Consider the following 12,280-nt stretch of genomic DNA (forward strand, 5'->3'; position numbering starts at 1 on the left):
CCAGCAGGGAGCTTAGTTTGGAGGGTGAACTTAATTCCAGCGAGGTGGCCTTTTAATGAGCAAGCATGAGATGCTAATGCGTTCAAATGGGGTTCCCAAAATTGTTCATTGGAAAGCTCGGCCCACCTTTAACCCGCCTTGAAAGTCAGGAGAAGAAAATTCCAACAGTTTATCCCGCAGTCGGGAAACAGATTTTCCGCCTCCCGCCAAAGTAAGTGCCCTCGCCGCTGCGATTCGCGCTGCTGTGCCGAGTGGAAAATTCCACCCTCAGCTTGTAAACAGGGCCTAAGTTCCCATATCAGGAGTAAAATTGTAATAAACTCCTTGCTTTATTGAAAAGGTCCCTGAAATATGCCTATGGTGTATTCTGTACTCATAACATTTTAAGTAAACTGGGTTTGGAACATTGATTTTCAAAGATTGTTGTCAAAACATGCCTGAAAATATTGAATCAGCATCCATTGAAGTCTCTTCAGTATAGTTATATTCATAAAGAATTTCTTGAAACACGGCAGCTTTCCTGGCCAAAACATTTGCTCCTACTTTGTATAAAATCTTTATATCCCCAATAGTTCCCTTCAGATCATAAAATATTTGTTATTATTCCAAGAAGTAATATTTATTCTCTGCACAATTTCTACGGTGACCCTCCTAAGTTGTTCTAGAAGTATAATTTTACTGAAATACTAATTTGAACTATAGCCAACCAAATAGGCTTTGTTTGCTTGGGGGACTACAAAAGAAGGCAATTCAAAGCACGTTAATGAATCAGTTTATAATGTGATAAAACCTTTTTCAATGTCCAAAGTTTAATCATTTTGTAAATTAAGAATTTGATGCCAGAGTATTGCAATTGAAGTCTGGAATTCAAGTAGGGCCAATTTATAAAATCTATTGCTAAGGCTGCGGAGCTACAGTTGGAGCTATGTGCATGTACTGCTTTAAAATAAAGATGATAAACGTTCTTATAGCCTATTGCAAATTGTTATCATACATCAGTTGAAAAGGGAACACAGATTTAAGGTTTTGGGTAAAAGATGCAAGGGGCTGTGAGAAAGAACCTTTTTCTGCAGTGAGTGGTAATAACCTGGAACTCGTTGCTCATGAGGGTGGTGGCAGCAAAGATAATCAACGATTTCAGAAGGAAACTGGATTGGGCACTTGAGGGAAATAAACTTGCAGGGCTATGAGGATAGAGCAGGGGAATGGGACTGACTGGATTCCTTTATAGAGAATTAGCATGGACTCAATGGACTGAATGGCCTCCTTCTGTGCCATAATGACCTTATGACTGTATGACTCTGTGACTCTATGACTGTGGGTTGAATTTTGATATCATACTTGTAGCAGCCAAACTTCCTCCTTTATTCATAACTACAGTGGGAGAACTGTATGTAAAATAACATGAAATGGGGAGTAACCATCCTGCTCCTCTCTGCCTCATTGATGCAGTTTATCATTGAATGACAAACCACACTAATATCCTTTGATACTGCACTATCCAAAACTGCATTTGCTATTACAGCACCATCAACTGTCTATAATAATTATGATAATTGTGATGTAATCACATGGTTCCACTCAATGCGTAAACCACAAAAACATCACTTTCATTGATGAAGCCCAGTACAGCATTGAGATCTCACAATGCTCTTACAGTCTTTTAATACAGTCTGTCAATTGTTAAATTATATGTAATGACCATCAAAAGTAAAGACTAGCATTGAATTTCATCTACACTGCATTACAAAGTATTTAACATATTTGACCTATTTTATAGCTACATTCAGGAGCAAAGAGGGTTTAAATTAAATGGTTAAGTCTTAAACCATTACAGCTAAGCAAACTGTTCTAGTATACAGGCAGGCACTTAAATGCAGATTACTTTGGGAGGCTTCTTGTCAATTTTTATTCAGCCAAACCTTCAGACAAACAAAAAGCTACCTTTAATTGTCTCTATCACTACCTACGCTACTTATTACTGTAACAAACTTCTCCATGGGAACAGCTAAATACGCTTCCCCTGTGGGCACTTCAAATGAAATGAGCTTGCACACAGTACTGCATATGTCCATGGAAAGTTCTACATTGTTTAGAGTAAATCAAATGTGGTAACCATGGCTGAAAGTGTACATTGTTCTGAGTTTTCTATGTTTTGACATTAGATGTGTTATTTATTTAATTCTATATTCTGGTTGAATTCAATAATAATAGAAATTGACTGATAATCACAGACATCACAGATGATAAATTTATGCGTCTCAAAAAAACACCCTATACTTAAGCGTCTATTAACATCTTTCCAACAAGACAATTTCTCCTTTGAGATTATTTTTATATGAGTAAAGGCCCATCTCTCCCTTAGCTATAATTGGCTTGTCGTAGTTCTCCATAAGTATAGTATATTAATACCCATTCATATGTCTGAACCATTGGAGGGAACAGCACATGTGTTTGGGTACAGGTCAGGGATTAAAACTGATAAAAATGTGAATACATCAGGAAGCTGGCTCCAACCCACCCTCTTCCATGTTTAACTTGAACACATTAGATCGGTTGAACACAACACCCTCAGGAGAGGCAAGTTGCATATTAATGAATGGTAATTGTTTAAATGGAGCAATATATCAACACAGAATCTTACATGTTTCAATAAGACCACATCTCATTCTTCTAAACTCCGATGGATACAGGTGCAACCTGTCCAACCTTTCCTCATAAGATAACTCCTTCTCAGAATCACAGAATCATATAGTGCAGAAGAGGCCCTTCGGCCCATCACATCTGCACCGACACATGAGAAAAACTGACCTACCTACCTAACCCCATTTACCAGCACTTGGCCCACAACCTTGAATGTTATGATGTGCCAAGTGCTCATCCAGGTACTTTTTAAAGGATCTGAGGCAACCCGCCTCCACCACCCTCCCAGGCAGCGCATTCCAGACCGTCACCACCCTCTGGGTAAAAAAGTTTTTCCTCACATCCCCCCTAAACCTCCTGCCCCTCATCTTGAACTTGTGTCCCCTCGTGACTGACCCTTCAACTAAGGGGAACAGCTGCTCCCTATCCGCCCTGGCCATGCCCCTCATAATCTTGTACACCTCGATCAGGTCGCCCCTCAGTCTTCTCTGCTCCAATGAAAACAATCCAATTCTATCCAACCTCTCTTCACAACTTAAATGCTTCATCCCAGGCAACATCCTGGTGAATCTCCTCTGCACCCCCTCCAGTGCAATCACATTCTTCGTATAATGTGGCGACCAGAACTGCTCACAGTACTCCAGCTGTGGCCTCACCAAGGTTCTATACAACTCCAACATGACCTTCCTACTTTTGTAATCTATGCCTTGATTGATAAAGGCAAGTGTCCCATATGCCTTTTTTTACCAACTCACTAACACACCCCTCCGCCTTCAGAGATCTATGGACACACATGCCAAGATCCCTTTGTTCCACAGAACTTCCTAATGTCATGCCATTCACTGAATACTCCCTTGTCAGATTACTCCTTCCAAAGTGTATCCCTCACACTTTTCAGGGTTAAATTCCATCTGCCACTTATCTGCCCATTTGACCATCCCGTCTATATTTTCCTGTAGCCCAAGACACTCAATCTTTGTGTCATCCGCAAATTTACTAATTCTACCCCCCACATAGTCATCTATGTCGTTTATATAAATGACAAATAATAGGGGACCCAGCACAGATCCCTGTGGTACGCCACTGGGCACTGGCTTCCAGTCACTAAAGCAGCCTTCTGTCATCACCCTCTGCCTCCTACAACTAAGCCAATTTTGAATCCACCTTATCAAATTACCCTGTACCCCATGTGCATTTGCCTTCTTTATAAGTCTCCCATGTGGGACCTTGTCAAAGGCTTTGCTGAAATCGATATAAACTACATCAACTACGCTACCCTCATCTACACACCTGGTCACCTCCTCAAAAAATTCAATCAAATTTGTTAGGCATGACCTTCCTCTGACAAAGCCATGCTGACGATCCCTGATCAAACCTTGCCTCACCAAGTGGAGATAGATTCTCTCCTTCAGAATTTTCTCCAATAGTTTCCCTACCACTGACGTGAGACTCACCGGCTTGTAGTTCCCTGGCTTACCTCTACAACCCTTCTTAAATAGCGGAACCACATTAGCTGTTCTCCAGTCCACTGGCACCTCCCCCGTGGCCAGAGGGGAATTAAAAATTCTCCCCTCTTGCCTCCCTCAGCAGTCTGGGACAAAAATCATCCGGACCAGAAGATTTTTCCACTTTTAAGCCTGCCAACACCTCCAATACCTTGTCACTTCCTGTATCAATTTGCTCAAGAACCTCGCAGTCTCTCTCCCCGAGTTCCATACCTTCATCCTCATTCTCTTGGGTGAAGACGGATGTGAAGTATTCGTTCAACACTCTACCGATGTCCTCTGGCTCCACCAATAGATTGCTCCCAACAGGCAGAAGAATCGGAAACCAGAGGGCACTGATCTCAGGTGACTGGCAAAACTACTTGCCTCCACCACCCTCTCATGCTGTGCATTCCAGATCGTAACCACTCATTTTCTTCCTTTACAATACCCCTTAAAACCTTCTTCTTTGACCAGGATTTTAGCCCTCTGACCTAATATCTGCTCATGTGACTCAGGCCAGAATTTTCCGGCCCCGTTGATGTCGGGCATCATGGCGGATGGTAGGGGGACAATATGGCGAGAAGGCCAAAAATCAGTTTCACGCTGGAATGAAAGCATAGCAGGATCATCTGATGGTGTCCGCCATGGCAGGACACCGATCCCACTGGAGGCTGGCATGAACCCACTTTGCATCCCGATAATGGGATGTAAAGTTAAGCCCGACCAGAATCGTTCCCCCGTGCCAGATTTTCCATTACGTCAGCGGGAAAACACGCCGACCCAGAATACATCTAGACAAGTGTGATGTACAGAAATTGGGACTTGCTGTTAGGGCCTTGCTCAGATTGTGGACTTCGGAGGATTGGAAGGTGCTGGAGCCCTACAGCTACTGAACCCTGGAGGAACACGTGAATCGCACGCTGGGTGGATTCTCATGGATTTGGCTCCACAGTGAAGCAGCTCACAGAAGGTGGGAGGTCTCTGTTGATGTCTCGGGTCTGCTTCGGACCATCACAGTCTTGGACATGAGCTGCTATGGATGATTGGCGAGGGGTGCGAGAGGAAGCTTCAGCTGTGAGTGGGAGTGGAGTGTGTACCGGAGAGCTAGGAGAGGTTTAGCTGGGTGTGATTGGGAGAGGAAGGTGTAGCAGGGGATGAGGTTTGTGGTGGGGGGGGGGCTCGAACGTCTTGGGGGGGTGAGGTTAGGAGGGGGGATGAAGGTGTTGGGGGAGTGAGATTGGGAGGGGGAGAAGGGAGGTCTAGGGGAGGAGAGTGTAATGCGGGAGAATGCGGGAAGTAGGTGTAAGAGGGGAGGAAGGTGCAAGGGAAGGAGTTCAGAGGGGGAGGAGTTCGGAGTGGGGAAGGGGTTTGGAGGGGGGAAGGAATCCGGGGGGAGGAAAGAGTTCGGAGGGAGAAAGGAGTCCAGGGGGATGAAAAATTTTGGAGGGGGAAGGAGTCCAGGGAGAGGAAGGAGTTCGGAGAGGAAAATGAATCCGGGGGAGAAAAGTGTCCAGGGGGAAGAGAGAGTAAGGGTGGAGAAAGGAGTAAGGGGGGGATGCCCAGGTGAGCATGCAAGGGAAGGGTCTGCTTCATGGGCGTGGATTGAGGGTGGGCATGGTAGAAGGGAATGGTGAGTATGAGAGGGGACAGCAGGAGCTGGAAGGGTGGGAGGGTGAAGGTGCATTAGAAGGGACGGTGAGGGTGGTTTGGTGGGCACTCGGAGGCAGACACAGATCCTGGCAGTGGGAAGGAGGAGGTCAGGGAAGTCAATGTAGGGGGGTGGGATTCTCTGGAAGGTAGGGAACATGCAGCTTCACCTGGACATCTGGAAAGATAAGGGTTTGGGTTGGTAGGTGACGATGGGGAGGTGGAAGGTGATGCCGGGGTGGGGGGCCAACAGTGATGGAGGAAAGGACATGGGTGACAGGGGAAGGGGAAAGGGCAACCATTGTTGTCAAAATCAAAAGTGGGTGGAGCCTCATGCTGGGCGGGCACAGGTACTGCATGGGAGTGTGATCAGTGGGTGGGCGGAGTTGCAGGTCAGCTCAGAGGGACAACTGAAAGCGAACCCCAGCAGGTAGCATTGAAAATGCTCAGGGCATTGAAATGAGTGCGATGGAGGAAGGCTCCATGTGTGTGGGAGAGTGCTTGTGCGTGGCTCCAAGAGGCCCTGCCACATACACACACTTATCCCTCCAGAATCACTTGTGGGCTGACTGCGCACAGCTGAACTGCTAGCGGGGTGAGTGGGAGGGATGCAGTGGGAGGACTTGTGAAGCCTGTAAATGAAGCTGAAAGACAACATTACACATTATTCAGTGAAAGTGAATATATTGTCAGGTTATAAAGTGACAAAATGTGTTCACCCATGCAACCACTTGTGATAAGAATTTCTTAACTATTCTAGGCTTGCCAATTCTTCCAGGTGCTGCCCCGACATCACAGCAGGGGTGGAGACAGTGTGGGCAATGGTTGGCCCTGTTGCCTCTGATGGTGTCCTCTGGAAAGATAAGGCCTTGAGGGCCCTGGCGTGCTTTGGCTGTCCTCCTGTGCACCAGCTGCTCCCTCTGCAGTCACGGAAGACAAGGTTAATGGGGAGTTACAGGGAAAGCGAACTCAGAGAGAGCAGACAGCCATTGAGATTCCTGAGTGGCTGGCCCAGGGGTGGCCAGCTGCTCCTCCACCTCCCTTAGGGCCTCAGACTGACTCCTTGAAGGGATGGAGCACCTGGAGAGATGTCAAGGTGCCCCATTTCCTATTGTGTTTCCAATGCAGGAACTCACCCATGGCTACTGCAATGGAGTGCAGGTCTGCATGCATCTCTGTGTTCTGCTGGACCAGGATCTCCATGGCATCCACCATCCTTCCCATGGAGATCTCCATATGCGCACATGTGGGCACCACTTCATTAGAGAGCAGGCAGACACACTCCTCCAACTCGCGTGCCACTCAGTTGAGGGCCTCCAATAGCTCTGCGTGATGTTCTCCCGCCTTCTGCTGACTCTCCACGATGAGTTGGAAGGCTGAATCCAGAGGCTCGTCATCTCACTCGGACCTCAAAGATGTATCTTCCCCAGCAGTTCTTCGAGTGCCAGGGGAGCTTGGCTGAACCTGCCTCCTGCTGTTGTGGACACATTCATGTGGTGACCTTCAGATTGTGAACCCGAGCCTGTTCTAGATCTAGGTTCCACTGAGGTGTGTGTCTCTGCACTGGTGGAAGGTGTGGGTAAGCGCTATGATGGGTCTCCAGGCGGCTTATTTCCAGCTCTTCAATGGAGGAGGTATCCTCTGGCTGAAGGTGAGGACCTGGATGGAGCTGAGGGACTGGCTGGGCTGAGGGGTTCGGTCGCTTGGCAGAGCTCCCTGTGAACCAAAGTAGAGATAATTAGTACATAGCAGCAGAGTCAAAAGCAGGAGAGGGGGTGCTCACTGTTATGTTGGGAGAGGGATGATGTAGTATGGGATCCTCACATGGGTGTTTGTCACAGGCAGGGTCCATGTCCTCAAAAGTCAGCATGATTGCATGCTCCTGAAAGACAGTGAGGGGCCTAATGTGGGCCACTCCACCCCCAGTCTGGGACCTCACCTTGCTTTTGTGTGCCAGCTTCTGCATGAAAACAAATGGAGAGAGTGTGAGCAGGATGCATGGCACTGCATGGAATGTTTGTGTGGAGAGTGGAGCCATGGATGGGATAAGAACGTGAGCTCCAGAGGATATGAGCCTGATGGAGATGTGAGAGTGTGCGTGAGAGTTAGTGCTGTTGTCCCTTGAGGTATGAATCGCTACGGATATATGATCGCTATGTGATGGGTTTGGGAGTGAGTTGAGAGTGATGAGGTGGCTGACCTTGACGGAAAAGATGAGAGCATTCATCCTCTTCCTGCATTGGATGGCTGACCTCCTCTGTGCCTCGGTGGTGCTGACCACCAGTGCCACTGCCTCCCAAGCTGGATTGGTGACTCTGGTGGACCTCCTGCGGCCAGGACAGGAATAAAGGACATCACGGCGGCCTTCCATTGCATCCAGCAGGCGCCCCATAGAGGCATCACTAAATTGGGGATCCTGCCATCTTCTTTGCTTTTAGGGCCATCTGTTGCCTGGAGCAGTCCCAGTCTGTAGACATGAAGTAGGCACGTGCTCTGGTGTGCTTTAAACATGGCACCCGGAGCGAGAAAGCGCTGAGGTCACGGTGTGGCAGGCAAATCTGAGCTGCCTGCCAGTGATCCAGAGTGTTTCCCATGAGTCCATTGTCAATGAGGCAGGACGCGCTGGGAATGGGATGATACGGCATGCAAACCAGCCATTGCGGCCATTTCCTGCCTGCTACCGCACTTAGTGCAAACCTACAATGATTCCGCCCTTGGTCTCATACTTTTTTTTAATAATGTTCCTGTGAAGTGCCTTGGGACATTTCGTCACACTAAAGGTGCTATATAAATATGCGTTGTTGCTGTAACCATTCTATGGGCTGGATTTTCCAGCCCCGCCCGCCACTGGGACCGCCTAGTCCCGCTGAAATGAATTGCCTTTTAGCTGGCCCGCCACATCCCCATGGTGGGTCACACCATGGCGGGGCCAGGAAACCCTGGCCTATGATTCATTGATTCTGCATCAAGATGGGCAGTGCATTAAATTGGATCTCGGACAAGGAAAAACCTCACACGCAGCAGCAGCAGCCTCAAGCTGAGAGCCCTGATCTGGATAGTAGAGGGACACAGCTCGCAGGAGGCACTACCTGTGATACAGGCTGTATAGGCAGATGCTAAGTTTCCCTGTCATTTTAGAACAGCCTTGCTTCAACAGGCTCAGGTTGCAGCATCAGGTGTTGGCAGACATTTGCATTCTCTTAGAAGAAAATCTGTGCCCCACCGGACCTTGTGGCCCTGCGTTAGCAGTCACTGTCAAAGTAAACACAGCCCTCAAATTTTCTACCTCCAGACACTTCCAGGTCTCTGCCAGAGCTATATCCAGGATTTCCCGTTGGCTGCCCACTAATACATCAGACAGGCTTGCTTGTCAAGCCTGCAATTATGTGCACTTTATATGTGCTGATGCCAGTCAGAATTGGAAGGTGCTTGAGTTTGCATCACTGGCTGGCTTCCCAGAGGTGCTTCTTCTCCTTAGGCAGACCCTTGGAATAGAGGATGACTTGCTTCCACTCTGGTTCGATAGGTTCTGAGATGGATGATAAGCCCAATGTGCGATCTGCAGACTCTGCCGCATGCGGGCAGGTTGTGCTTGGAGGGTTGGCTAGATAAGTTGTTTGGAGGATCATGTTCTCCCTTCGACGCCTCAACTTTGCCTCGGCACATTCCCGACAAAGTCTCTTGATGTGTTTTAATGCCTTCCTGAATAAGCCTTCTCCATTTTGGTAGGTGAAAAAACAGAGTCTCCCATGAATCAATGGATGTATTTGGCCTTTTCGGGGATGCTTTGAAGACATCCCTAAAGCCACGAGCAAGTTCTAATCGGAGCAGTGGAGCTTCGCCGTGCAGCAAGTTCAAGAAAAGTGCAAGGAACAGCACTAACCACTATACATGGCCTTTTTTGACCCCTGGAAAGCTTTAGACTCAGTCAACACAAAGGCTTATGGAGTATCCCCCTCAAAGGTGACTGCCCTCAGAAATTTGTTGCCATCGTCCACCTACTCCATGATGACATGCAAGCTGTGCACCTCACCAACAGAACCACCACAGGCCCTATCCTCATGAAGACTGGGGTCAAACAAGGCTGTGTCATTTGCACCAACACTCTTATCCATTTTGCTCACTGCAGTACTGCACCTCACCTCTAGCAAATTACCCACAGGCATGGAGATAATCTACAGAATGGATGGGAAACTGTTCAACCTACACCACCTTCAATTCAAAATCACTCCCACCTCAATCATAGAGCTTCAGTATGCAGATGGCGCCTATGCACACGTTCACTCAGGAACTGAGCTCCAGGTCATTGTCAACTCCTTCTCCGAAGCATATGGGAAAATTGGCCTTTCATTAAACACCCAGTAAACCAAGGTCCTCTTACAATCAGCTCCAAAAGCACAACACCTTCCCCTGTCGATTAAAATCAAGGGTGAGTTCCTGTAAAATGTGGACCATTTTCCGTATCTTGGGAGCCTCCTCTCGATGAAGGCAGACATAGATGACGAAATACATCATCGTCTCCAATATGCCAGCTCTGCTTTCGGTTGATTGCGGAAAGAGTATTTGAGGACCAGGTTCTCAAACCCGGAGGTACAGGCCATCATCAACTGCACATACTTGGCAATCAGCTATAAGCGCTTTGTCATCTGCAAACATAACTGATGTTGGCATTCCCCCCACCGCCCAATCTGAATGCCAGGTTCTGCGTCTTCAAATGTTTCTTTAAATCTTGTTTCTGCCTAGACTTTGACGAGTGACTATCTTTAATTATGGCCCCTAGTTCTGGTCTCCCCTGCAAATGGAAAACATCAACTTTACCAAACCCTTTCACATGCCTTATCCAATGCGCCCGTGCTCTTTTAATAATACGGAATCTATACAAGTTTAGCATCCTTCATGCTTTCTAACCCTCTAGAAATTAACCACAGCACTTTGTTTCTTTTTTTATTGATCTCATTAATCTGTAATGCTACTTTTTAAGTGATTTGTATATCTGTATCTCAGGTCCCTCTCTCTACCCCATTTTAGACACTTATTTTCTAATGTCTATGTCCCATAGTAAAACATGCTACTGTAGAGTTCTGGTCCTCTCCCAGTTTTAGTGAGCCAGCTTCTCCTGTAGAAAGAGAGGAAGTTAGCTAGTGTGCAGCTGTTATATAGGGTTGTGCAAATGTAGTATGCGCTGAGAGGGAGAAGCTTTGGCATGTCTCCCTTTCCAGCAATACTCAAGCTCTGTACTACCAAGCGAGTATACTTCACATCAGTGACTACACTTCGAAAAGTATTCCAATGACTGTAAAGCACTTTGGGCTATCACAAGTTTCTCCAAACCTGGCTGTGACGCCCATCAGAAACCCAACCAATGAAGCCCAATAACGCTACAATAGGCCCACAGGATGTGTGATCAAAAAAGTCATTGACCTGCTGAAAATACACTTCAGGTACCTAGAATACCTTTCAGTATGCCAAAATAGTCAAGGAGTACTTGCTCTGCTCAACATTGCATGGCGGACTGCTGCATTGTCTCTGCAATCATAGTCTACTTGGAAGGCCTGTCAGTGCATTGAAATTCTTTGCCACTGCTCAATGATTGTCTTTTCCATCTACGGCCCTCAGGGTACAGCATTTGTGTCCAGCTGTGCGAGCTCGGAGAAGATTGTTCCCTCTGACATAGATTCTCCACTGCTGTGCTTGCCACCATCGCCTGGCCTTGCTCATATGTGAACTGCCTAGCTGGACCCAATGAAGAGAGGGGATTTCAGCTGTTGCATGGTAAATATGCATTCTGTGAGGATGCTGCACCCTCAGAAGCTCCTCTAAGATTTGCCATCTATAAAGTTCATCGACTACTGCTACACACATGAAAGCCCTGATGGAGAGAAAAAGAAATGCATTAGTACTTTTAAAATATTATTTCAAGGGATGTGGGCTTTGCTGGCTGGGCCAGAATTTATTGCCCATCCCTAGTTTCCCTTGAGAAGGTGGTGGTGAGCTGCCTTCTTGAACCGCTGCAGTCCATGTGGTGTAGGTACATCCACTGTGCTGTTAGGAAGGGAGTTCCAGGATTTTGACCCAGCGACAGTGAAAGGATGGTGATATATTTCCAGATCAGAATGGTGAGTGACTTGGAGGGGAGCCTCCAGGTGGTGTTCCTATCTATCTGTTGCCCCTTGTCCTTCTAGATGGTAGTGGTCATGGGTTTGGAAGGTGCTGTTGAAGGAGTCTTAGTACTGGCAAGGTAAATATGTTGTAATATATCATCATGAAGATCATCATATTTCACTTGCTGCTGAAATGAAGTTAAAATGATTGAGTGTTGTATGACATGTAGGTTGCTGATATCTAATTGTGACACCAAATAGTTGTGAAATCTTGATTGCCTCATCCCCGATGCTGAAACACCAACTGGTCTGCAGTAGTTCCTCCTCTGCAGTTGTTATCTGGGGAATCTGTGGAGGTTCACCTCTGGTTTTCTTTCTAGTGTTCTGTGTTCTCTCTCACAA

Source organism: Cetorhinus maximus, chromosome 3, assembly GCF_964194155.1.
Source record: "Cetorhinus maximus chromosome 3, sCetMax3.hap1.1, whole genome shotgun sequence".
NCBI lineage: Eukaryota > Metazoa > Chordata > Chondrichthyes > Lamniformes > Cetorhinidae > Cetorhinus > Cetorhinus maximus.